Source organism: Filicampus tigris, chromosome 13 (assembly GCF_054856515.1).
Source record: "Filicampus tigris isolate MCC_2025a chromosome 13, RoL_Ftig_1.0, whole genome shotgun sequence".
In the NCBI taxonomy this organism is placed as follows: Eukaryota; Metazoa; Chordata; class Actinopteri; order Syngnathiformes; family Syngnathidae; genus Filicampus; species Filicampus tigris.
Genome location: NC_141229.1, coordinates 7,029,946 through 7,056,005, shown reverse-complemented (window position 1 = coordinate 7,056,005; position 26,060 = coordinate 7,029,946). Strand labels below are relative to the sequence as shown.

At 42.2% G+C, this 26,060-nt stretch overlaps 1 long non-coding RNA gene across 1 annotated transcript in view; it reads left to right on the top strand.

The window, feature by feature from the left end:
- The window catches only part of LOC147137390 (uncharacterized), a 140,674-nt gene that overhangs the window by 107,492 nt on the left and 7,122 nt on the right, over positions 1 to 26,060 (top strand). The gene's annotated exons all lie outside the window — the stretch shown is intronic.

Here is a 26,060-nt window from a genome sequence, read left to right as displayed (position 1 = left end):
GCTTCACAGACCAAAAACCGCAATGCATTCTCTTTGTAAGAAGCATTACCAGCGGATGAGATGAGAAAATTCGCCAACTATTTTTTGCACTTTGAATAATCTCTATCATCTTGTGCCACACACAGAGACACACACACACACTCAACCCAGAAATCATCAAGAGCTAACTTGTGGAGTTCACGCACAATTTGATCATCGCTCCTAATTGAAAGATAATTTTCACAAAGCCTTTTATAATCGCTGACAGCTTCTGCCCTCCATTTCTTACACCGTATTTGCTCCTGTATAAAAATGGGAGAGTAAAAACGCCCTCAGCGGAACAGGAAGTGATTGGATGCCGGTTGTTCGAATATATTCCAGGTACTTGGAGCTTTTGGGTCTTCATGAGTGTAATGGACTTATTTTCAAGCGCTCCTTGTCTCTCTAATTAGTGCTACCCCCCACCAACCCTTCGCCCTGAGCCGCAACAAGGGCATTGACGAGATCGAGAGAAAAGGCTTTCTCCAAATGATAATGTGAATGGATACCTGCAGGGGCAGATTTCTGCACTGTTCCTCATCCTGTCAGCCACTCTGGCTAACACTGGGACTTAATGAACCTGAAAACAAGACACTGTGTGTGTCGAGGGGGGAAGAGGGTGTGTGCGTGCGGGGAGGAGGGCGTGCGTGTCCAGATAAGTGTGCATATAAGCGTGTATGTGTATACATCCAGAAATCTCATTGTCGCCAGTAGTAAATTCTGAAGTACAATCTCAGATGAGCACGCATTATAATATTGATGTATAGTGCACTACATACCAATTCAATCCAACTATTAATTGGCATCGTGCCCCAGTGAATTGTCCAGTATGCTCGAGTCAAATCCCGCCACATCTCAAATACTGTAGATGTCCAACTTTTTAACGTCAGAAAAAACGACAGGTTGCGCCATTAAAGTGGGTGTCGATATCTTTATGCAAATATCTGACAGAATCACGAGGTAGATGCACCGGAGCAGAGTGGACATCTGTCAAGCTGATGCAAAACTCATTTTCAGATTCGAAGTCAAAGTCAGCCGTGCTATGTCGAATCAAAACGTAATCCCACTGAGTCGAACCGAATTGAATCCGTCCACTTTCAAATCGAATCGAATCGTCCTTGAATCGTTTGGCACCCCACGTATCGAAAACCATTTCAAATCATCTTTTGTGGAGGGATGCACAACCCTAATATAAATATACACATGTACTTCGTATATATATAATAAGAGCGTTGACCCCTGGGGTCTGTGCTTCACAGTTTGGGAATGCTGTCCCCAACTTCTCGCAAAGCGAGCTCCTACAATTTTTTTTTTATGGTAGCTGCACTGTGGAACCAGCTGAGGTTAGCACCTGCTCAGCAGTGATGGTGCGCAGGAGAAAATGTGAAAGAAGAGCGTCAAAGAGAGAGTGAAAAAAGCGGTGGGACAGAGATGGAGGAAGGGAGAACACAGATGTGTCAGGGCCTGGGGCGATACAAGTCATTATGGTATAAAGTGCTCCAGTGGTGATGTTGTTGGGGAGAGCCGAGAGGTCACCGGCTCGGGGAGTGCGTCGAGCGATACGTGCGCGCATACACATAAGCGGACATGCGCGCGTGGAGGAAATTGAGAGAACATCTGGATATGTGTCACCTGCCTGGAGGAAGTCATCTAGTTTACACGCGGTACACGAGTGGGAATGGGGGTGTTTTTGTTTTTTTTGTCCCTTCCTGGATGTACAACCTTCCTGCAAGCGTGCGCCACTGGGAGATGTTGGAGGACGCGGTGCCGAGTGAGGAGCGTGCAAACCAGATGACACACTTTACGGGGATTAAATGATAAACGGCGATGGCGTGCGATCGGACGGGATGTCGCCTCTGCAGACGCCTGTCTTGTTCTGGTTCCTGCTGGTTCTGTTTTTGGTGTGTGACTCGGTCATGGGGCTCTGGTCCAACATGCTTTCCTGGGATGATCGGTGACTAATGTGATATCCGCAGATAATCCATTAGGGTGACATTAAAAGTGTTTTGGTAAAACCAGGTTCATTGTAGCCTCGAAGCTAACTATGTCACGTCCGACACCAAATGCTTGAGGAGTCGTACCCTCAACCGAGATATGAAACCAGGTCTTACAGGTTATAGAACCCGTGTAGGGCGATGGGGCTTCCATTCATTCGACTGGGACATACATTTGCAGTCAGAGTCCACCGTAGTCTTTCACTAACTTACGTGAACACAGTAGTAAAGTCATATTTTGAGTATATATGAATAAAATTGGGCGGCACGGTGGTCGACTGTTTAGCACGTCCGCCTCACAGTTCAGAGGTCGTGGGTTCGATCCCGGCCCCGGCCTCCCTGTGTGGAGTTTGCATGTTCTCCCCGCGCCTGCGTGGGTTTTCTCCGGGTACTCCGGTTTCCTCCCACATTCCAAAAACATGCATGGTAAATTGATTGGACTCTCTAAATTGTCCCTAGGTGTGATTATGAGTGCGGTTGTTTGTCTCTGGGTGCCCTGCGATTGGCTGGCAACCAATTAAGGGTGTCCCCCGCATACTGTCCGAAGACAGCTGGGATAGGCTCCAGCACGCCCCCGCGACCCTTGTGAGGACAAGCGGTATCGATAATGGATGGATGGATGGATGAATAATGCATTCCGTGCCAGGTTTGCGGTTTTCCGCAATCCAACCAAGGTGAGAAGATTCGTGCCAGTACTGTGCAGCGGAAAAACTGCAAAATGAGAAACTGGTGACCATCTGGCTGCAGCCCAAGTGAGCGTGGCGCACAACAATTGCATTCATTAGGGTTAATTAATCATGGTGTATAAGCTCAATTTCCTTTTTTTTTTTTCTTTTTTTTTGCTCGCGGGATTGTGCCTCATAAAGATGTCGCTGCCTCGGGCCGCTTGTGATCTTCCGCACAGGGTTCAAGTATGGGAAACCTCTTCGGGCTTCAATGCCAGCCCTTTCGCTGTTTGAATAAAAGTGCCAAATAGAAGAGCGTGATTGCTCGAGCAAGTGAGAAACGAAGTCCAAGAAGCAAAGTAGGCCGAAAGAAACGATGTGGCTCTCGGGCGGGTCGGCCGGGGGTCAATGAGCAAGGGGAAACGGAGGCACGTGACTAAATGTATTCTGATAACTGAACAGCAGATGTCTCGCACGGAGTTCCTTTGTTGCCCGAACAGCAGGACCCTACACTTCAGTGGGCCCACTTCGCACCGCATTCATTTGCCTGCCAGCTGCCAATTTGAGGGAAGAACAGGTGGAAAAGAAGGCAAGAGTGAGGGTCCGTCCCTATTTCCCTCCTCCCTCGGCATGTCTTGCAGAGAGGCTGACACTCGGCTCTCTCGTCCCCCGGTGGCTCGTACAATTAGCGATCTGAATAACCGCCCACACCTCCGCACGCAGCGGAGGGGTGTGCGCCGCCTTTGTCTTTTGGCTGCTGCACAATGAATCACTTTGGACTTGGTCAAAATCCAGTAACAGTGAAACAAAACTCTGTTCTTGAAAGGCAAAGAACAGTGTCACCTTTGCATCTTCAGAGTAAGAAATGAGAAATGGTGCCTCGTAGAAACCACAGAAATCAAAAGCACATCGCATATGGCCGTATACTTTCACTCTGTGGTAGCACACTCTCATTAGGCCCACACAAGCCCGCAGTTCATTAACACCTGGATGATAACAAATTTGCACCCCTCTACTAAGTGATGAGAGGCGAGGCGTGACAGCGTGGAGTCTTGCCGCGTAAGGCTCAGGTGACTGCAAGCGCGACATTACAGATCACCTCATGACTGTGAGCTCAATGAGAGCCAAATCACATCTCACTTTGCTCCACACATCCAAGATGAGACAAGGCGGTCAGATTCAGCAAGATTAGTGGTCCAACTATCTTGTCGGAGGGAGCACTGCGCCAAAGAGCGACACGTCTTCCTTTGGGCTCACTTCGGAATTTTCGTCACCGGGTGCCCTTATTTTCGCTGCGTTTCTCTTTACCTAGTTGCCGCTGCATTCCAAAGTCATTTCCCAACATTTTGGAACCAAGGCCCTGCCATCTGGCCATCCATTGCCTGGGTTGTGGCGGAAATCGGTGGAAATTGAGATGACCCGATATTCCACCAGACTGACACTGCAGCATTCCAAGGCCAACTGTAAGACGTAGACCCTCCGGCATGCCCTAGCTGCCCCGAGACCTCCTACCTATTGGACATGCCAGGACGACCTCCCCAGGGAGGCACCGGATGCCGGAGTGCCTCTCAATGTGGAGAAGGGGTTCGACTTTAAGTCTCTCCAGAATCACAGAGCGCTTTATCCGACCCCTTAAGGGGTGAGCACGGAAATCCTGCTATTGAGGCCGCTTGTACCTGCAACCATGGTGACTGATGACTACCCAAAGATTTTGGTCACGACCCTGAGCTTGAGACCATAGGTGAGGTTGAGGATATAGTCCTGTTACTAGCTGAACGCTCTTTATATTTCCCTGTCTATTTGCACTCTTTGCACACTTAGACCAGTTAAAACCAATTCTGACCGTGGATTCATCCATTATCCAAACCGCTCATCCTCACGAGGGTCATGGGGCCGCCTGAATTGGTTAACAGCCAATCGCAGGGCACACACAGACAAACAAACATTCAGATTCACAATTTACAATTTAGAGTGTTCAATTAGCCTACCGTGCATATTTTTGGAATGTGGGAGGAAACCAGATTTTCCGGAGAAAACCCACGCAGGCACGGGGGGAACATGCAAATCCACACAGGGGCAGGATTGGAACCCACGACCTTTGCACTGTGAGGCGGACATCGACCACGCATCGGAAAATACCTACACATTGCTTTGGCAATGTCACTCCCCCGTGTGGGCCTGACTAAAGACAGTATCTTAACAGCAAATAATTTTGGACACATTACACTTTCTTCTGCATCGATGTGTGGTTGACAAGGCACCACTGCTGTGTGTTGATGTTCCTGGTACCATTAAAACATTCTTACCTGTGAAAAGACAGTCTTCTAGCAGTATTGCGAGCACCAAGGGCAAAAGAACCGTCAGAAGTTTGGACGAAACTTTTCAAATCGACCGATGTAGTGACAACAGTTCCGGGGTCGCCACACAAAATTGTTTATCTCAAAGTAATCACGTGATCCATCCTCCCCTCGCTGATCAGAAGTAAGTGCTGATCAAGTTAGTGGTTCTTCCTACTTGACTTTCGTTGTGGCCAAATTTCTCACTCCATGTTGGAATCTGTGGTTTCCATTGCCATTAACATTGTGGGCTCTTTTTAGGGACCTCAACCCTTAGTGCACTAAAGCTTGCTAGATTTCAGAAAACGGGGTTTAAAACGCTGGATTGGTTTGTTTTGGGATGATCGCAGGAAACCGCTCCGTCATTCAATGGGGCATAACAATCAAAGTTCGAGAGAGACTAAGGGCAAAAACAAAATGGACAGTCGCAGCAAAGTGGACACTCGGATACCTGGCTGATTGTTACCAGAAATAGTACCTTTTCTTGCCAGGGGCAAACATCAGTACCAAGACTTGTGTAGGCACCAGGAGCATTACAGTTGGACGCCAACATGCTCGTTCCAATTGTGCTCAGTTGTTACAGGACGATGATCCCTCTCGTCGGCCTCCCCAGTGTCAACTCACGGGACAATCAAATGAAACAAGAATTATCCCAACGTCCTCGGATGGAGGAGGGGAGACGATGAAAACTTTTTGATTAAGGGACGCAAATCGTCTATTTCGTTCGGATTCAAGCAGCCGCAGAAAGAGCGGGGGGATTAATTTTAAGGCCCTCCTTTTTATGCCTGTCCCCACTCCTGTCTTGCAGTTGAGGAAGCGGCAGTGAATAATGGGGTGTCCGTCAGTCGTGGGCTCAAGAGCAGATTGGGATTTTCTCTTGGGGATGATACAAAGCGGGGCGACAATTGATGATTCGTAATGGACAGTTTTAGCCCGCATAGCGATAGCGCCAGCCATTGTGGAGGGCTCAGGCTTTAGTGTCGCGTCCCTCACTAGGTGACAGGAATTCTTTTGAGGGGCTCTTCTGCTGAGGATGGGAAACATCACGATTTTTATAAATATGGATTTAGAACATCATGTCGTCTGTAATTCCTGCATGTGACAAATGGCACTTTGAAGGCATATGGAGGGCGGGGGTGGTGGTGGGGGCATACCAATGGTCCATTGTTATGTTCGCTTGCCTTGACTCTTATTTCCTACACGTGTGAACTGAGAACATCCCTCTAATAAAGTTGTCTGAATCTCCAGTCATGTGAGGAGCACCTGTCGTTTCAGGCAGTGGGTGGGCGGGGCTGAGGGGTTTTGGGCGGGGGGCGCTATCCATCAGTGCTCCCATTTGATATTTAATTTAGACTTTTATGAGCTTTAAAGGATAGGCCATGTCATCTTTCTCTCACAGGCTTCTCTATCGGGATGAAGGATAAATTCCTCCCATCCGTGGTGCAGCCTAGGTAAGGTTGCTGCTGATTTATAACGCCGTGTGCGTGATAGTGGCGGTAGTGGATGGTCTACTGGCCTACATTCAGCTCTCTCCCCTCTTGATGTACAGTAAATAGGACAAAAGTCCCGAAAAAGCTGCAGGAAATCTGTATAAGTAGCTGCTAGGGCTGCTTTAATATTTATTAGGATTTAAGGCTGTTTTTCAGATTTAAGCGTGCACACAATTGCGTCAATCATCCAAAATTGATGATGGATTTGAATTAAAAAAGAAAAATGTTTATGCATTTGACTAAATGTACTCGATTATGTGCAAGTAATCGATTATTTATGTGTCGAGGAAACTTTCTGAATGCTCTGAACTTCTGTTTTGCTGTTGGTGTCATATGGAGCAACATAAAAGTTATTATAGTGGAGGTCTACATTCCTGTAGGTTGTTATTTTGTACTTCTTTAGACAGCAAACTCGTTGAGAATGCTGGTTGCGGTGAAATAGTGCACTCCATTTTGCCTCACTCACTTCAAGATGTGACCCAACAGTTTTTGTTCCACCCCTAGTATATATATTTATAAAAAAATATATATATAGTGTGTCCAATTTGATCAGTTTTTAGTTCTTCCAAAAATATTGAATATTTCCCGTACATACTTTTTGTTGGACAGCGACATAATAATTTCTAAATGAATGATTTAGCATTAATTGTCGGAGCTAACCGACATTTGTTTTTGTTTCCATGAATTATGGATGGCGGAACCTAGTCAGGGTAATTCTAAGAAGCGGCAATGCGTTTAATAAACTAATCCTCGTCTAATGGTCTGTATTAGTGTAATGCGTAGCCTAATTCATTACCCCCTTTTGTACAAGTAATTATTTCTAAAATACCAAAGAGCCATCTTTTCTTCTCCACCTCTGATTTATCGCCTCAGCTCTGGCCTGACGCTGTCTTCCCAAGGTGTGACATTTCCAAATATTTATAGCTCTGGCACATTAAAACGAGGCCTTCCCTTGAAGGTGACCCACTGCTCTTCCACACCAGCGTAATTAATAGAACCACCGCTTGTTCGCCGTGTGTTATTTTTTATTTATTATTTTTCAAACTGCATCTGGAGCTCATGAACATAGTTGTTGTTTTTTTACACTCCGAATGCACTGCTTTTCATGCAAAAAGACCGCAAAGTTTAATATTTTATTGATTAGATCTAAACCTTCTGTCCAAAGTGGCAATTAAAATTCAATTAAATTGACTGAAAGCATCATATTAAATTTCATCTCTTTATGAGCTCCCAGATAATGCTGGAGGACAAGACTTGAATATCATCACATCCTTTTTACATGATATCATCCTGCCCGTCTACGATAAAAATGACACTTTGGGGTATACTTTCGATATTTCTTAACTATAACTTTGTAATGAACACAATTTATGGATATTAAATCTGCTGTTATTGGATTTTGTAATAACGAGGCACAGCACGCCAGAAAAGATAAGCGAAGATGATGTTTATAACTGGACGTTTATCCAGCAACACGCCAAACGGGGCGAGGAGTCCTACCGCATACCATCAACAATAGTTTACTTTGAAATTGATTTAAAAAGGTTACACTTCATTTGTTGAACCCCTAATGTAAAAAAGCTAGTTCGAACTGTGACCCCTCGCTTCAAAGTCATAGGTGGAGGAACTGTGTATGGGCGCGGTCGTATGTAAATTAGCCAGACTGTTACCTCACAATCACGCTAAATTCAGAATGTTCACAGACACACTTTTGGGAACAGTTACTTGCTTGCTTAATTTCACACTTGATGGGTTGGCATTAACTCCAGAGACCCAACTATTTGCATACAAACAATGAAAAACTCAATTTTACATATCTCCCGTTTGATGGACGACAATAGTAAGAGAAGAATATTTACAAGAATTTGAAGATTACAACTATTTTATACTGCTTGCTGTTGTTCCCATTCCTGTTGGGTTGGTAGGATATAGATCTCCTGAAACTGGTGCCTTTCATGACAGTAGTCCTGCAGGAATATCATATTGTACATATCAAATGCTCCTGGATACTATATTCATAAAACCACGAATACATGTTCTTTGTTTTTCCACATAAAAAGAACAAATGTACAAAAAATGGCAATACCTGACTTTCTGATCGCAAAAAAGGATTCTCAACTGGAGCTGGAATTGATCAACTTCTGTTTGAGCTTCTGTTACTAGTGTCTTGCATTCGATTTCATCTGTTAGCGATATTTTGAATGGAATGGAATCAAATTGTGACGTCGCACATGCACGAGTACAGAGCTACAAAATTCACTTAACGGTTACAGCCCATCCAAGAGACATAAAAAAAAAATACTGACCGACAGAGGGAGGCAGAGCGGAAAAGCCTGACGGGTTGCGAAATGGCTCTCCGATTTTCATAGATGAAAAAGAAAAACATAAGGAAGTGGGAGGGTGAAAAAAAACAAGTCTCAAGCTGTGCTCCTCTGAGGGAGGGGCACTGAGTAATGATTACATGTTAGCTTTTTGTGCCAGTCGCTAGCTAGTTATTACCTCATGGTTTTGTATTTGTTTATTAACAATTATAGTCATTAATCAAGAATGTACACTTAAAAAGTGTAATGGTGCATGCAACACATCAACTTCCTTTATACCAGTGATGATATTCATACAACTTTAAGGGTCTTGTGTAGTGGATGTTGCACTTACCCTCTCACCTCTCCTTTCCAGTGCATCCTCGAAGGACCCAATGAGATGCAGCCGTAAGATAGCAACTTCCTGTCATCATGTAGCAGCCCATCTGGCTTTATTTTGTTTGAGTATATGGCTCACTCATCCCAGATTTTATTGTTTCCTTCTCTAGGCGGCGGCGGCGTTAGCGGGATTCCCCCCCCTCCGCCCCCCACCCTGTATAACACAAGTTCGTGACTCGGCACTTGGTAATTTAAAGCCGTTATGGAATTGCAATTTCAGGGCTCAGTGCTTGTTTTTCTAAAATGTACTCAAGGAATTAGCCACTCCAGCCACAAATCAGCCAAATTTATGCACAGTTGTAATACACTTTATGGGCTCATGGTACATTGCTTCAAAAACAGCAGATGTGAAATGATGATAAATATAATGAGGGTTTTTTTTTACCCCCTCCTCGCCACCCTCCTTCGCCGCGGCGGAGAAGGACGTGGAGCGTGTTTACTTACCCCGTACAATGCATTTAATGTCTTAGTAAGGGCCGCCGACAAAACCTGATTAATGTCCTCATCTCTTTTATTAAAGATAAGCGTGCCACTGCAGTCGCAAGATAGAGGGAGCGCCATAAATCTCGGGGCAAAATGAGCAGTCAAATAATCACTCATCAGAAATGAAATCTACATACATTAACGCGCTCGCGTGAATGTAAACACTGGCCGCCGTCTACATCTTGCCCGCAATTCCCGCCTTTGGGTGGGTGGGGGGGTGAAAGCGTCTGGAGACGGGGGTGTTATGCGAGACTCGCGTCCACCATTGGGCCGTTGGATGACAGAGGCAATTAAGCATCCCCCCCTGAATGGGACGTAATGTTGCTCCTTGCCTTGGATTAATCAAGGCAAGCATTAGACAGTGATGAGCGACCCCGTGCTTCGGCGACAAAGTGATTCCTCATCCCGTGTTTGGGGATTGGGATCCTGAGGTTCCCCTAATGTGACCCCCCCCCCCCCCCCACATCATTTATTCCCTTTGACAGCCGTCTACTTGTCTTCTCCGAGCTAAGGAGCATTATCTGAACTCCCAAGGCGCTTAGCGACAGGGACGGACGATCCTAAGTGGTGGTCGCACACCAGCAGATATGGAGAGCAACCCTGCCGCGTGCCCTTGGAGCTGCGGCAGACATTGTAAACGACGTGAAGACACATGTATCGATATCAAGATTTACGGTACATTCATATACAGATTTTTAGGGCTCCAGACTGCACTGCCCCTAAATGGTGGCATTTTTATTCCTAAAATTTGAGACAGTAAAAGTAATATATCTATCTCTCTACAGATATAAATATATAGATATAGATATATAGAGAGAGATGCATATCGCTGGCGTCGTGCCAAAACCTTGTACCTACAAAATAGTCACTTTTCAGGAGACGCCAAAAATGGCAGGTTTGCTCAACCATTAGCATTACATCGTGAAAAAGAGCAAGCCATTTTCGACATTTTATAATGGTCAATAATTTGTAAAATAATAACACCCACTCATGTGGACTGACCAATAGTATAGATTTAGGAACAAATATGAAATCCATCAAAATGTGACTTGATGGCTCACCTGTTTTGAGAAGCTGAGCCATGATTGATTGTTATCCGAGCCCTGAGCAACTGTGATGTCATTTTCACTCGACAGAAGTGACAAAATGGCCGCCCCCTGTGATGGGTGTATTTTGCTGCTAAACGCAAAATTATATATTGCAACATTATTTGTCTTTTTATAAATCAAAAAAAAAAAAAATGTAAAAAATAAAAATACAAATCTTTATTGTATAGAGGTTCGAAATGAGAATGTCAAAATGAGAAGCTCAGTCTTCCATGGACCGTTTTGACACAGGATAATGCTACATAACGGAGGTCGTGTGAGGTGCCCTGATGGCTGACACGACACGCTAACATCACACCCTAAGATTTGTTTTGGCGTTTTGTTTTCATAAATGCTTTTTTTTTTTAGATTAAGTTTCAACTATGTGTTTATTGTTGTGGTTGTTGTGATAAAGCTCGGCCACTGTATACCATATCACATATGTTTACATATGTGCAATCACTCATGTATGTATGCACACATTGTTATGCATCCACCACATTTTGCTCTCTTCCCGACACACATCACAGACACGTTCCCTGTGACAGATGTCACATGTTGCGGTTCAAAACAAACAAATGCACAGTGCGCCATGGTTTCTCTTTTTGTCATATCTTGATCATCAAATTCTAATTTTTTTTTCCCTCCCTTTATTTTTCCTCTTGTCTCTCGCTCATTTGCCACGGGCATCTGGCAGGGACAAGCTGATGAGATGTCTTCGCAGCGGAAATTGCCAGAAATTGATTTTCCATGCTTGATAAAAGTCGCACACAATTAGTGGGAGTGTCAAAGCGCTTTTAATGCATACAGTCGAGCTAAGTAATGCCGCGCCACTCACAATATTGACAGGTACGTTTGATAACAATGTCGTCTTTGAGAGTTCGGAACTTCTGTTTCAAAGTCTCTGTTTTATACTGAGCCGCTCAGAGGAGTTGCCAAAGCGACGGGTCTCGTAGCTCACTTTGGCGTTAGCTCATCTCGATTTTAGTAGTGCACTTCATTGCCAGACTGCACTGATGAGAACAGTTAAAAAGAATTCTTCTTAACTTCTTAACTCTTAGGAAGTTAAACTCATAATGTGTAAAAAGGAAATTGTGTGTCTTGTATTTTAAAATATGGCTTCCACAGTTTTTTCCCCTTTTCTTCTACATCATGTAAAGCCTCTGTAAAATGAATTCAGAGATTTCTTTGTACATACAGTATACTACACATGATTGACTGGAAACCTTTACCAGGACAAAAAAATATCTAATCCGATCAGAGTTTGGATTAAAATTATGATCGGATGCACTGTTTTCATGGGCACTAAAAATATTGATCCAATTAGGACTTGCGTTTTCATGCACCACACTTTCGATCGGAACAAATTACATATATACCTATACATACATATACATTTACCGGAAATAGTGGTAGAAGAAGAAGAAGCCGTAGCGACTTCCATCTCAACAAAACATCCATTTGACATACACAAAATGTCAATATCTACTTTAAACGTTAATGTTATTTCACATATTTTCCCGTTTGTTCTGTTACGCCGAGTTAACACTTCCTGGGCTTGATCAGGTCAGAAGATTCTGAGTGGGGTGTGTTCATGACGCGTTTTTATCCCGGAAAGTCTTTTAATCCGAATAAATGTGCCACTGGCTGTGTAGTACAATTTCGGAAGTACAATTTCTCAGTCTACCTTTTACACATGTAAACTGGCCGTTTGCCCAGTGACGTACTGCAGTTGCAGTTTCCATTATGATAATCGCCGTACAAGGTTGAGCATGGCCAGAGATATGAGTAGCAATGCGCTACATTTACTCTGTTACATTTACTTAGTGTGGGTTTTTGGAAAACTTGTATACTTTAATGTCAAATCCAGATGTTTTCATTCTACAGCGATAATAAAGGATTATGTCCTTATTTTTCAAATACTTTTGGATGGGCGTGTACAGCGTATAAAAGTACAATTTCTCAGTCTACTTTTACACATGTAATTGAAAGTGTCCAGTTGTTCTGCTCTGTTGCTGTATTTCCCCTCCCGTCCATACGGTCACCTGCTCCGCCAGGTCGTTAGAACGTCATTAACTCAGTCGTTGAGCATGCGATGAGGGCCCGTTAGCATGGCCGCCAAGCCAATGCCGATGTTACAATATGCTCCTTGTTATTCCAGGCTCATTGGCGCTAAACTCTGGCAATCAAGACCGTTTTGTCCGAGCTCATTGGCCCAGTGGGCTCTCGTCTGGCGGAGCGTTGACTCTGGGTTTGGGTCGTTAGGTAGAACTCGGTGGAATAATGGCACATTAGAGTCTAGCAAATCAAAGAGAAGGGCTTTCGTAGCATGTGCGATGTCATTTGCAGAGAATGGAGAGCCGAAAATGTATAAAGATGGATCATTTCTGGCTCGTTAAAACTCATCACTTACTGCTGTACAGATGAGACACCTTGGCTATTGTATGACCTGGTAGGAGCATTACTGAAGATCCTCCAACAATCGTTTTAATACAATTAGCCAAACATTGCAAGTACTTTCATTCACAGTCAAATGGGGGAATTGAATAAGGATTTTCATTCAAATCTTTGTCTGAACCTCTGCTACACTTGTCTACAATAGTTGCAGCACCTCCGTCATGGATGTTAGCACTCAAATAGTAAATATTAATATCTGGAGAACCTCTGTTTTGTTTGAATTTGAATGCATTTTTCCAAAAGGAAATACAGTGAAAAAATGTCCTGCGTGAAATAAATAAGTAGACTACATAATAAAATTGATAAATAATTTAAAAACGCTATTCTCCAATCAGAATACATTTCATCAGTAAACCTTTAACCGAAGAGGCAGTAATATGTCATACAATTGAATAAAGAAGTTAACTGCCATTAAAAGTAGGTTTACTTTTTACTTTACTACCAAAATAATAATTTCTCTAGCAGCCAGGAGCGGACCTGTGTACAAGTGTCCTACACTGCAAAAACTTACGTTTCCTGTCCTCTGGTAGTCATCAAAACTATTTAGTGTTGACGTCTCTGAAAACATGCACGTCAGGTATTCAAAGGCCGCGGTACCAGACTGTTTTGATGGCCGTCGCTCGTTCAAAATAACCATTGTCTGCTGTTTTTAACTGCAACCTGCCAGTAATGTCATAACTGTCATGTGCTCCAAAAGACCTCTAGTTACAGTACCTTTACCACAGAGATTGTTTTCATAGCCGTAAAAACAAAATACAGCTATAAAAAAATACGGCTACTGTTTCCAAAACCCCAAATTAGAGCAGTTAAACACGGGCTCTGGATAAAGCTATGCAGTTGTCCAGATTTTAACGTTGGAATCGCTCAAAAATTAATAGGTACATCTTTGTTTGCTCAAAGGCAAACAGCGTAATTGTATTATCTGTAAAACTAGATATTTGCAATTTCTGGAGAAATTGTGTGTGAATGCTGAAATGCTGAATGAAAAATATGAATGCATGTTCAATGATGTTGAATGATATGGAATGATGTTGAATAATACGGAATGATATGTAATGAATTGAAATATTAAATTATGTGGAATGGGAACGAATGGGGATTTTTTTGTGGGATATGGAAACTTTGTGCATGTTGAAAATCGTTACCCAGGTGAATTAAATGTGCTGAATGTTTTGATTTTCTAATGGGATCAATGATATCATCTGTTGTTGAATGTATCCTTGGAAATGTATAGGGAATTTTTGTGGAATTTTGTTGGGAAGTGAAAATTGTTTGCACAGTGAATTGAATGAGCTGATTTAGAAGTTCAAATGAGAATGATGTGACTCTAATGTTGAATGTCCCATTGGGAATGAATGTGGACGTTTTGCTTGAAAATGTTGAATTTTTAGAATGATATAAATAGCCTGCAAGGCGTGAATTTTTGGAATATGCTGAAATTGGAATGATGTGAATTAGATGAATTATGTGGAAGTAGATGAATGTGAAAAATAATGGGGCGGAAGAAAAATAGAAATACAATATTTCAGCACGCACACAATAATGCTATGCTTCTGTTAGCCCGTTAATGGATAAAGACCTGCGATCGTTATCCACATAATCGGTTGAATATCTCTTTCTGACATTGTTAACCAGCTAATCTTAACAGCTAATGTTATGCTGACGCTAGCGATCTTAGCCAGCTAACAAGGCAAGCAACATACTGTATGTAGCTATAGCAACATTGCTGTTTGGCTTTTGAATGCTTGGAATAGTAAATAGGGAGCTAGTCAGCTTTCCAAGCTTTGCTTCTTAATGTTGTTGTCAATACGATGGTTGACTTTTGCTCTGTTATTTGTTTGCGTTAGCTTAGCATCACTTTGTAATGGTGAGCGTAACCTTCAGAGACATCCTGCAGAATTGTGTTAAGGTTAGGAAATTTGTCCCTGTTTTTCAGCATTTTCTGACATGAGGTTGAGCATTCTGATGCTAACCTTGAATGTTCAGACTTGGCCGAGGAATAACCAGTTTGGATTGGGTTTAGTGTGTTTAATAGATTTAAGTCAAAGGATGTCCAAATGGCCTTTACTTCCTTTGATTTTTCTGGACCCTCGTAGAAAAAACTTTGGAATCTCCTGCTCTAAATTGTCCATAGATGTTAATGTGAAAGGTTAGTTGTACTGCGTTCCCCAAGTTAATTGGGGACCAGTCCAAAGTCAGCTGGGATAGACTTTAGCTCACCCGCGACCCTAATCAGGACTATAGAAAATGGTGCGGTTTGTTTTAAATACCTTGAGTTTGTTCATTGGGTACGGGGAAGCATCTTTAGATTATCCTTCTCCCTGTGGGGTGTTGACTTCTACGAGGTGGGAGGTTGAAGTGGGGGCTGCCACGGCAAAGCTCCTTCAGGAGAAGACACGTTGTCAGTGGGCATTAATCATCAGAAACACATTCCCTCATAAGCAATTCCACTCATTAGAATCAGAGAGCTGCTGCGCTGCTTTTGGAGGGAGAGTCGGTGGATTCATGTGTGCATTGTCGCCGTCGTGTAAACAGAATACATCAATATCAAACACAAGCGCGGGGGCTCATTTGCAAATCAGGAGTCCATTTGAGTTAGGGAAAGAACACCGAGGACCCTTCGAGCGGAAATACGAGCTTGCCAAAGATGCGGTCAGAAAAAAAAAAAAAAAGCACCTGCCGTGGATGTTTTCCGAGATTTTTCCCAACCGCCGTGCCATAGACAAAACATTTGAGATTTACAGCCACTCCAGCCTGTCTTTTCCAGGTGATGGATGGCCTTCCTTGTAGGTCAGCTTTTAAAAGCATGCTCTCAGTTACCCAGCAAACCCGCGCCAGTCGAGCAGCGGTATGAAAGGATAAGTGATGCATAGTGATAACTGCCACATTTCCTTTCTTCATATTCCACTCCCTTGTTGACATGAATAAACACTCTGCTGTTTGCGTCTATAGAAGCCACCAAATCAGCATTTAATAGAGCCACTTGATGTTTACATGTCTCAGAGTGGTGGCTAATAATGGTATCGCCATTATCATATCCTGGTTTGACGTGGCAGCAAGCTGGTTGAATGAACAGTTGAAGGAAATAAAGTTGAAACAATTCTGGGGTTCTGTTCTGGGGTCAAACTGTTGCCATAAGAAAACATTTATTGTCTGTACAATATTTTATCAATCAGTCAATTGATTTTAATTTGGTTCATTTACTTATAAAGCATGTTTCATGCACAAGGAAATGGTTACTACTGACCTCTGGATGCTTGGATGGAAGACTTCAAAACTTCAAAGCAAAATGGCAGACGTCTTGTTCACTTTCATCCGTCCATTGACATTTTTGTGTGTCTCGTTGTGATGGACGTGTCAACTTTTTTTGGTGGATACAGGTGTTGTGGGATCATTTTAATTAAATTACAGTGTTTCCTCACTTATCACAGGTGATATGTTCAATAATCCCCCGTGATGGATGAATTTTTGCAAACTGCACTCTAAAAACAGTTGGGTAAAAAAAATGGACCGATTCACTAATTGGGTCAATTCGACCCACTTTTTTGCCTTGTTTTGTATGAAACAGTCCAATTGCAGGGTTTGTTTTTTTTTTTACAAAACTACCCATTCTTTGGGTTGTTTTCTGCATGAACAACCCAGAAAGTTGGGTCAAATTGACCCAAGTAGTGCATTAGTCCATTTTTGACCCAAAATTGTATTATTTGTAACCCAACTGTTTTTAGAGTGTAGAGTTTGACTTTTTTTTTTTTTTTTTTTAAACGCCTCTATCAAGTCATGACAACCCCCCCAAAAATCTACATTTTTTTACCGGTCCGAGAGGAAGAAAAATAGCAAGAAAATCAGCGAAACTCAGGTAAAAATCAGGTAAACCCGCAATCGATGAAGTTATGGTTACAAATGAAAACCCAGCAATAGAGTGACGCCTCAATAACAGAACCGTGAAGTAGCCAGGGAACACTGTAAACTATATTTTCATCAGGATAAACTCAATTAGTGACTTTTCGACATTATAAAACCCCCCCAAAACGTGATTCATTCCTCAGATGAATTGGTCTGGTGCTCGGGTTCGAATCATCTTCACGACAGCACCTTCTCACAGGATGTTATTGTGTATTTAGCAGCGTGACTATATTCACTATCCTGGACTCTCCTTCTTCTGTTAGCTGTGTCTCCGTAACTTGACTGCTTCCCTCAGCTCCTTTTTGCCTCTTAACTCTGCGCTTTTGCAGATTCCTCCGCTTAGCCCAGCAGCCTGTGAGAAGTCGTTTTACAGTTCAATCAGGAATTCTAATAAACTGACCTGCGCTTTAATGACTAATTCATTGTCTCCTTTACTACCTTCATGGGTATAAAGCGGATTAATGACTTGAGCAAGGTTAAAAACAGTACCACTGCGCTTTGCCGCCATCCACCATCTATCATCCTTTAGATTCTTCAGAGAGCGGTGGAAATTGAAGGAAAAATTAGTTATGCTTTTGATGGATGATGGCATAGGTGGGCGAAGATTTAAGTGGGGCTATAGCATTGACGGCGAGGGAGCTTGCTTTGCGAGCAGCAACGGGAGGATTTCCATTCGGGGGCCTCCACACTCTATAACTACCTGGAAGTCATATACACTGTTGGTTATACAATGGTTGTCCCTTTACCCCCCCATGGTTTTTTCGTTTTCCATTTGGAATTACTCAGCTCACACTTTTCCTCTTTAGTTTGCTCTATATTTTATTTTTTGTTTTATGATGGTGATTATTTGGACTCTTGGGGCAATTCTTATTCAGTAAGCTTGATCTCAATAGGCCTTTTGTTGTTGTTGTTGTTGTTTGCTCGAAACCAAATCTGAGTTCCACAATCGTCACAGAGCAACGTCGTGGTGAGCATGTTGTGATAACACAATATGAGAACGGTTCCTTAGGCACATTGATGCCAGTGAGTGAAATGTCCCAGAGACATAATCCATTACAGAATGTGTTTGAAAAAAGAAAAAAAAAAAATCGGGTGACTTCTTCAACTTTTTTTTGACAGTTTATTTACTTTTGCTCACTTCTTTCTTGTTGCTCGGAAATCCAGAGGAGGAGGCGATGAAAACACAAAGGGGAAAGCAGGTTCAAGGCCGCGTCTCTTTTGTTTACCATCCCTTTCCCGTCGCACGTGCCTCAACCGCATGCCGGTCTTGGGGGAGGGGGGGGGGGCGGTTTCTGTTCTTCCCAGTCATTTCTGACAATGCTAATGATTTATTGGCGAGGCCTTCACGCCAGATGATTTGTGACACGTCGGAAGGCTGCAAAACACGGGAGGACGAGGCAGGGAGAGTGTTTGGAATCCGGGGGATGCCTCGCAGAGAGAGAGATTCATTATATTTAAGACAAGTGTGACATCCCACTTCAAAAAGCCCGGCGCACATATATGTACGGAGGGGGGATTTTTGGGGTGGTCAAAGTGGGTGGGGGTGAGAAGGGAGTACAAAGGAATGCCTGGGTGTTTTTGGATATGACATCGGAACAGTAGGCAGGCATATGGAGACAGCACGCTGGAAAATAATGGCTAATGGAGGGATTTAGCCCGGGGCTATATGCCTGCTTTGCCTACGTCTGTATAACTAGTATATTTATAATTCAAATACATACCTTTAATAATTAACAAGCAGTGAATATTAGAGCAGAATGCGGGATATATTTTCTCGCCAACGGAGGCAGGTGGGATTTTTTTTTTTTTTTTTTTGACAGCAGCTCGGAACAAAGAAAGAGGCAAAATTGGGATTTTCTAACTCTTGCGGGCAACAAAAGCTCGTTGTTGTGAGCGTGTGACTTTTCCTCCCTCCCACTGGACAGTGCGCATGTGTGTGTTTGGGGCGGTAGGGGATTAAAAGTGACAAATATTAGCGTTGCGGCGAGGCACACTGGGCCCAGTGTGCGTTGCTTCTCTTCAAGAGTTGCGGCCACCAGCTGGGAGTGACTCCCTGGAAACTTACACAAGCGAGAGCGTCGTGAGGACACACTTTTTAAAAAAAAAAATTTTTTTATTGTTGTCTGCATTCGAGTTGGCCGTTTTAACTTTGAATTTTCCTTTATTAATACGGGCGGTCACCGAATCAGTCAGTTAGAATCCCGGCCATCCTGAGGGTCCATCGCCGGAGAATATGGACGGACGGAAATATCCGTTCGATAATTTTCCAGGTTAAAATAAGTACTGTATTTCGATGAGCGCCCTATAACTTTTTCAAGACTACTAAATCCTTCAAATATGTTCGCATGCACTCTGCGTGAATTTCGATACATTTAGGCCGCCGCAATTTGTCGCCAAAGCGCGTTGAAATGCGGCCCATTTATGAACATCTCCTCGTCTTGCTGTTTCAAAATCAAACATCCCAAAGGACAGTGTGTTTCCTAGGCTGTGCGTAAGTGGCTCAATAACGATTACACAAAAATATAACGCAAACACTAGAACTCAACGATAACCGCCTTATTTACATATTCCGGAAACTACATTCAGTGCCGGCCCCGTTTTTTTTTTTTTTCACATCTCTGCTCTTTGATGTCTCCTCATACATATTGACGAGCCACTGTTTGAAACACAAACGCACGATCTCATTTCATGCATCCTTTTTATATTGAATTAAAAAAAAAAATGGAGCATTAGTTTGTCCCATTTATATTTCCGCGGATAATTAGCAAGTGAGAGATTGGACAATTAGCTCATCCGTGCTAATTGATTACAATATTACACCGTGGCCATGATAAGACGAGTGTGAGATTCCTTGTTCCACGTTCCTCCGAGGGATTGCTAATATATACAATGCTTGTGTGTAATGAGGGTTTTAAAAGGGCCAAATCAGCTGGGGAAATTGTTAATTCTATTCTGCTCAAGACTCAAAATGAATTGTGTGTTGGCGGGGGGGATCTTGCGGAATGACAAATGCCCCTTTTGATTTGGTCCGACGTCAACGCAAAATGACGAACATCAGACGTCGGACGAGCTTTTTCCCACGTGGGTTTAGTAGGATTTTGTGCAAAAAGGCATTGCCTGCTATTAGAATGAAACGGATGATTTATAAGTGTAGTTTTGAGTTTTTTTTTTTTTTTATATATATATAGTTTTATTTTATTGCGGTAACTACTTTTGTGACAATGTTATTGAAGTTGTGTAGCGAGTGCTGCTACCTGTCAGGTTGTGGTTGGGCATTTTGAAAATGATTTTGGCACTTGTTTTGATCATGTTTACACTATTATTTGCTATAAAATCGTAGATTTTAGTTTTTTTTAAATTTAAGTCATACAGGAGTCGATTCAAGTTGACTAATCAATCACATCACTGGCATTTTATCACTGCAGTACAGTGGTCCAGTATATATTCAAAAGCACCCCACTGAACGCGGCACAACTTTGGGTGGGGGGGTTTCAATTCCTTCCGCCATGTATACTGTGTGCCTCTCCAATGCTGAATTTATAGAGAATGACGGGAGCCGCCTTCATTGGCCAGGAAGCTGTGTTCACGCCCACAACTGCGCAAACGCATCTTTCTACCAATACCTGTCTATGAAAATACTAAAGAATATGTGTACAGTTCGACTGCACTTTGCACTAGGCTTGCGTTGGGCATGAAAATAGGACTCGTAGTGTGTAACTGGTAGAGGGGGTGCATCAACTTGTCCGGATGTTGAATGGATTTTTTTTCCTTTAATATTTTTTTACTGTTGAAAATGATTTACTGATTATAGACTTTTTTCCAAGGTGTGCATAGAGGAGAGAGGAAGCGGCAAGGGCATTTAAAAAAAAACATGTCCTTCACTTTCTAAATTATTTTGATATAGTGTATATATTTATATTAAATAAATATGTTATACACTGTGTATATGGTTTACATGTTTATTTTTTATAAACATTAATTAATATTTTTAAGGTGAATATGGGGAGAGGGCATACACCAACTTTGTTGGGATCTTAAGGTACATTTAGAAAAATTATTTTATTACATGTAATGATCTAGTTTGCATGAATAATGTCTATGAACAGGCTTTTAAAAACGTATTTTAGGATGTATAAGGAAGAGGGGGGGTGCGCCAACCTGTCAGCATATTAAAGCTAAATATATATATTTTTTTTTATTTCATGTTGTCGCTTGGTTTGATCAGGGTCACTGATCACTAATGTTTGAGTGATTATTGGCTATAAATGAGCTTTGTTTTGACTTTTTGGGGAGGCGCCCACAGGGCAGAGGTGGTGCGCCAGCAGAGAAAGCTCATTACGCTCATTACAAGAGACGCGATGGGAATATATACCGTGTATTTGAATCCTCCGCGACGCGATCTGCCTTCATCTTTGCCGTTGACTTCTTTTTACACTCGCATGACAGTTTGCCCGTGCAGCTGGAAGCCATCAAACTGTTCCTGACCGCATCACCATGAATTGCCTCTGCAAAGATAAACAGCGTGTTGGACGGATTTACCACACAACTCCACCCGTGTCCATACCTTGAGATGCACTCTTTCACCATTTAAGACTCACACTGGCCCACTTCTCTCCCGACTTGTCAAGTAGCCGGGGTGTGCGACGATCCGGCGTGGAACCTCCTAACCGCCTCACGCCGGTGGGCCCCTCTCCACTTCTACGGGGGCGGGCGGGACGTGACAGTCTGTCAGGGACCACTAACCGCAGGAAAGAGCGGCGGGAATGTGACGTTCACCTGAAAAGTTGTGTGCGTGGGTGTGTCTATGCGTGTGCGCGCCCAAGAAATAACTTGCAAAGATTTACATTGGTCGTGGAGATGCAGCCCCGGGAGAATGAATGATATGGACCCCGTCGAGAATTTAATGTATTTCCAGCACCCATGGAAAGGTGCAGCCTATATAAAAAAAAAAAAAATAGTATGCTGAAGAATGGCGCGTCTTGGCTGTGCTTAATAATTAATAACAGCCCATTCTGCCTCTCTATGAATATTTACAGGGAGTGCCAGAGGGAGGGAAGCTTGTGTGTTTATAGCATTAAACGCTCAAACATCGTCGTCGCCATTTCGCCTCGGAGCATGCAAAGACTCCTCGCGGAAAGCATTTTATTTGTCGGAGCACATTGTTGCCTTTTCAACTTTTATTTACACGTGGTGAGTCCCATTACAGGTGCACGAAACCCTTGACGCCGCTTGTCGAGATTTGAGGGGAACGGAACGAACGTCCCCTGGGTATTGTTTTTCAATTGGGACGTGTCTAATTGGTGGTGCACCCCCTCTCAAAAAGCTAGCGTAGGGTCAATGATTATGCAAAAATGATCAAAACATGTGACAAAATTGTTGAAAGATGCCTTTTCAAGATCCTGATAGATTTTGACCTGTCCCCATATAAACCGGAACGTTTTTTTAAACCAAAACCCGTTAAGCTACTAATCAGGCAAAAATGAACAAAATGTGAAAAAATGTGCCACAAAATTGCCGCACCAACTTTCTTCCCAAGATATACCGTAAAACTAATTCAAAACAATAGCAGTCAAAAAACACGGGGCAAAACTATCCATAAAAGACCCTTGAACATTCTGACAGATTTGGCGCACCCACCTCGCCATACACACCTGGAAATAAATCAAACCAAAACCCGTTTAGCCAGTAATGCATGCAAATATTGATAAAATGTGAAAAATAATTTGAAAACGCCTTTTAACATCTTTTAACACTGCCACAAAATTCCCTTTTCCCTCCTCAAAACAATGCTGATTAAAAGCCAATAATCAAATCGCGATCAAAATAGTGGGCCAAATAATCAAAAAATGCGCTTCAACACTCCTGTATTTATGTTCAAACTGTACATAATGTTACAATATCTAGGGCTGCAACTAACAAATGGATTGTTTTTCCATGAATCGGTGAATTAGCTAAACCAAAATCCTTATTTAATTTCTTTTCCTTTATTCAAAAACAGGTCACTATTTCAGATTGATAGGGCCACACATGAAGGATGACTTATGATGATTCAGTTCCTGGTTTGGTCCGTAACATATCAGAAAATCGGCAAAAATGTCAATCATTGTTTTCCCAAGTAAAAGCAGATGTTGTTGCAAATGTCTCGTTTGGATTCAACTCAAAGACAATCCGTCTGCTTTCATGGCGGACTACTGGAATCTGTAAATATTTACTGTTGAGAGGCCGAAATTCCTCAGATTCGGACAATATTAAATTAAACAGTGCCTCTATGCTAATCGATTATCAAAAGAGTAGCTGATTGATTTTAATAATCGATTAAATGTTGCAATACAATAATGTTACGGCTACTTTTTATGAATAAAACCTCTCTTGTTTTTGATGAGCACTTAGGCCTACTACGCTACAAATAACAATGTCGGTGATGATGCCTTTAGTTGAAGAGCGAAGTACAGTATTTTATTCATTATTGATTTTGCGAAAAGTTGAAGAACCGCTGCCTAACGCTGACTATACTGTGGCTTTGACTGCATCAGATTCATCCGCTTATGACCTTTGACCCGGACAGTCACTGCAGCAAAATGCTTCTTGTTAAAATAACTCTGCGGAGACTCCGGCGCCTTTGAAAAATGGCCAAGCGGCCAGCGTGTAGTACAAATAAATATTGTGTTCGTCGTCAACCCCGGCGTGTTTGGCTTCGCCGCCGATGCCGCTGCGCCCGTCGGCGATATTTATCCAAGGGAAGGAAAAGCGGAACGTTGTTATTTCCTCTCGGCGGGTCCCCGAGCCCTCAGATCTTCTTCTTTGGTGAATGAGAGCCGGCTCCAAAAGACAGCGCTTCACTTTTGATATTCCGCTCTCCGCTTGACAAGGCCGGCTAATTACTTGGCGAACCTCAACACTTGAGCATGACTAGAAAAAAAAAAAAAAAACATCATATCCCCACCCCCCCCCCTTTTTTTTTTTTTACTTTCATTATTGTGCTCTTCAAATGTTTCATGACTTTACTGATGTCAGCATGAGATCCTATGGTTGCCATGGAGATGCATTAAAGTAGAGTGTGCCATTAATTACAAGTTATCCATATGTGTACAGAAAGGAACCACTTGGAATTATACTTTCATATCTTTTTATTTCATTCAACCAGGAAGTAGAAAATAGCCTTTTACAGTGTCTCCATCATAGATACGCAAATATACTTTGTTTGAACAACACTATTCAATTGCAAGAGAGGAGTTTTTCGTTGTTTGTTTGCACACAATTTATGTGTTTAGGTTCATGCGCGAATATATGGACCCTTGTCAATGATGGTTATTGAATAGGAGAGCAGTGTTTACTCTGCTGTGTGACTGGAATATCAAAACGTGTCACTGTGTGCACGCTGGTGTGTGCGTGCGTGTGTGTGTGTGTGTGTGTGTGCAGCTGCGTTCAAGCTGACTGGCTGTAAGCTCACAACCTGCAGTTATAACACAAAATGGCCTCACGGACAGCAAATTAGACTAACATGAAGACTGTTGGGTGGGAAATAGGACAGGAAGAAATGCATTCAGGTCAAATGCAAGACAATAACAGAGAGCTATTTAAATAATACAATAGCATATGTCAAATTACAATGAAATCATTCTTGTAAAGTCATCAAATACAGTGGACCCTCGCTATTGGGAGTGCCTATAATTGACATCCATTGAAATGCATTAGAAAAAAAAAAAAGGAGTGAATAAGTGAGGTTTTTTTTTTTTTAATGTTTTTCATGAAAAATGGGTTGGTTCCTCATGCCCAAAAAATAAAAAATATATCTTTAAAAAAAATAGTAAAATAAACATGAATAGTTGAATCTGAAAATGAGGTAAAATCTAAAAAAATAATAATTATAATTTGTCAATAAAGAAAAATGATTTTTTTTTTAAATACAAAAATCTTAAAACCATCAAATACATTAAAATCAAGAAAAATAAAAAATATTGCCAATAAAGCAAAGTGAAATAAAATACAAAGTACAATTTACAATGTACAATTTAAAAAATGCCATTATTAATATAAGAAAAATACTAGATTAAAATCAAGTAAAATTAAAAAAAAGAAAATATTAAATACAGTACCACAGTAGTAGGATACACTTGAAGATAAACAATAAGTACATTCAGGTGGAATAAACAAAAAGGAGAAGAGAATAAGCAATGAAATAATAACAAAAGATTCAAATAATAACTCAGTGGCGTCTAGGACACTGAAAAGTGTAATGAAAATCATTCTTTTGAAAATAAAGTAAATTAACAAAATCTTTTTAAATAACACAATAAAATCCCATGAAATGGAGGCCTGCATGTGGCCTATCATAGAACATACATCTAGACAAGTCAAGCTAAAAATATACTCAATCAACATAATCTTTTGTTAAATAATAAAATCTGAGGTCTTTATTTTTTAGGTATGTGTGTTATATAGGTGAACATATTTCATACTTTACTTCACCATTTAGGCCCTGATAGCATCCACCCCTCCCCTCCCAAGATGCACATGCATGAATGGCGTCAAGTGTTGCTTTTTGCCGAAAGCCACATTCACCCCCCCAGTCCTCTCACTTTTTTTATTTTTTTATTTTGTTTTATTGGACGTCTTTCTATTTCCAAATGTGCATTAACAACAGTCAACCATGCATACGTGCACACTTCCTATAATGTAGATAAGGCAAGAGAGGCCGAGTGGGGGGGGGGCAGGGAAGGAGTGTGTGTGCGTGTGTGCGGGAGGGGGGGGGTTGATATGTAATAAAAGGTGGGCCTTTGCTGCCTGTTTAAGCCCCTTAAGCCTGATAAATGATGAGCGACAGAGGCGCAGCAAGAGGGTGACCGCTATTAACTCCTCAACCCCCCCCCGACCCCCCCCCTTCCAGCCACCCCTGCAACTTTTGCTCCACAGCTGCACGCACCGGCCCT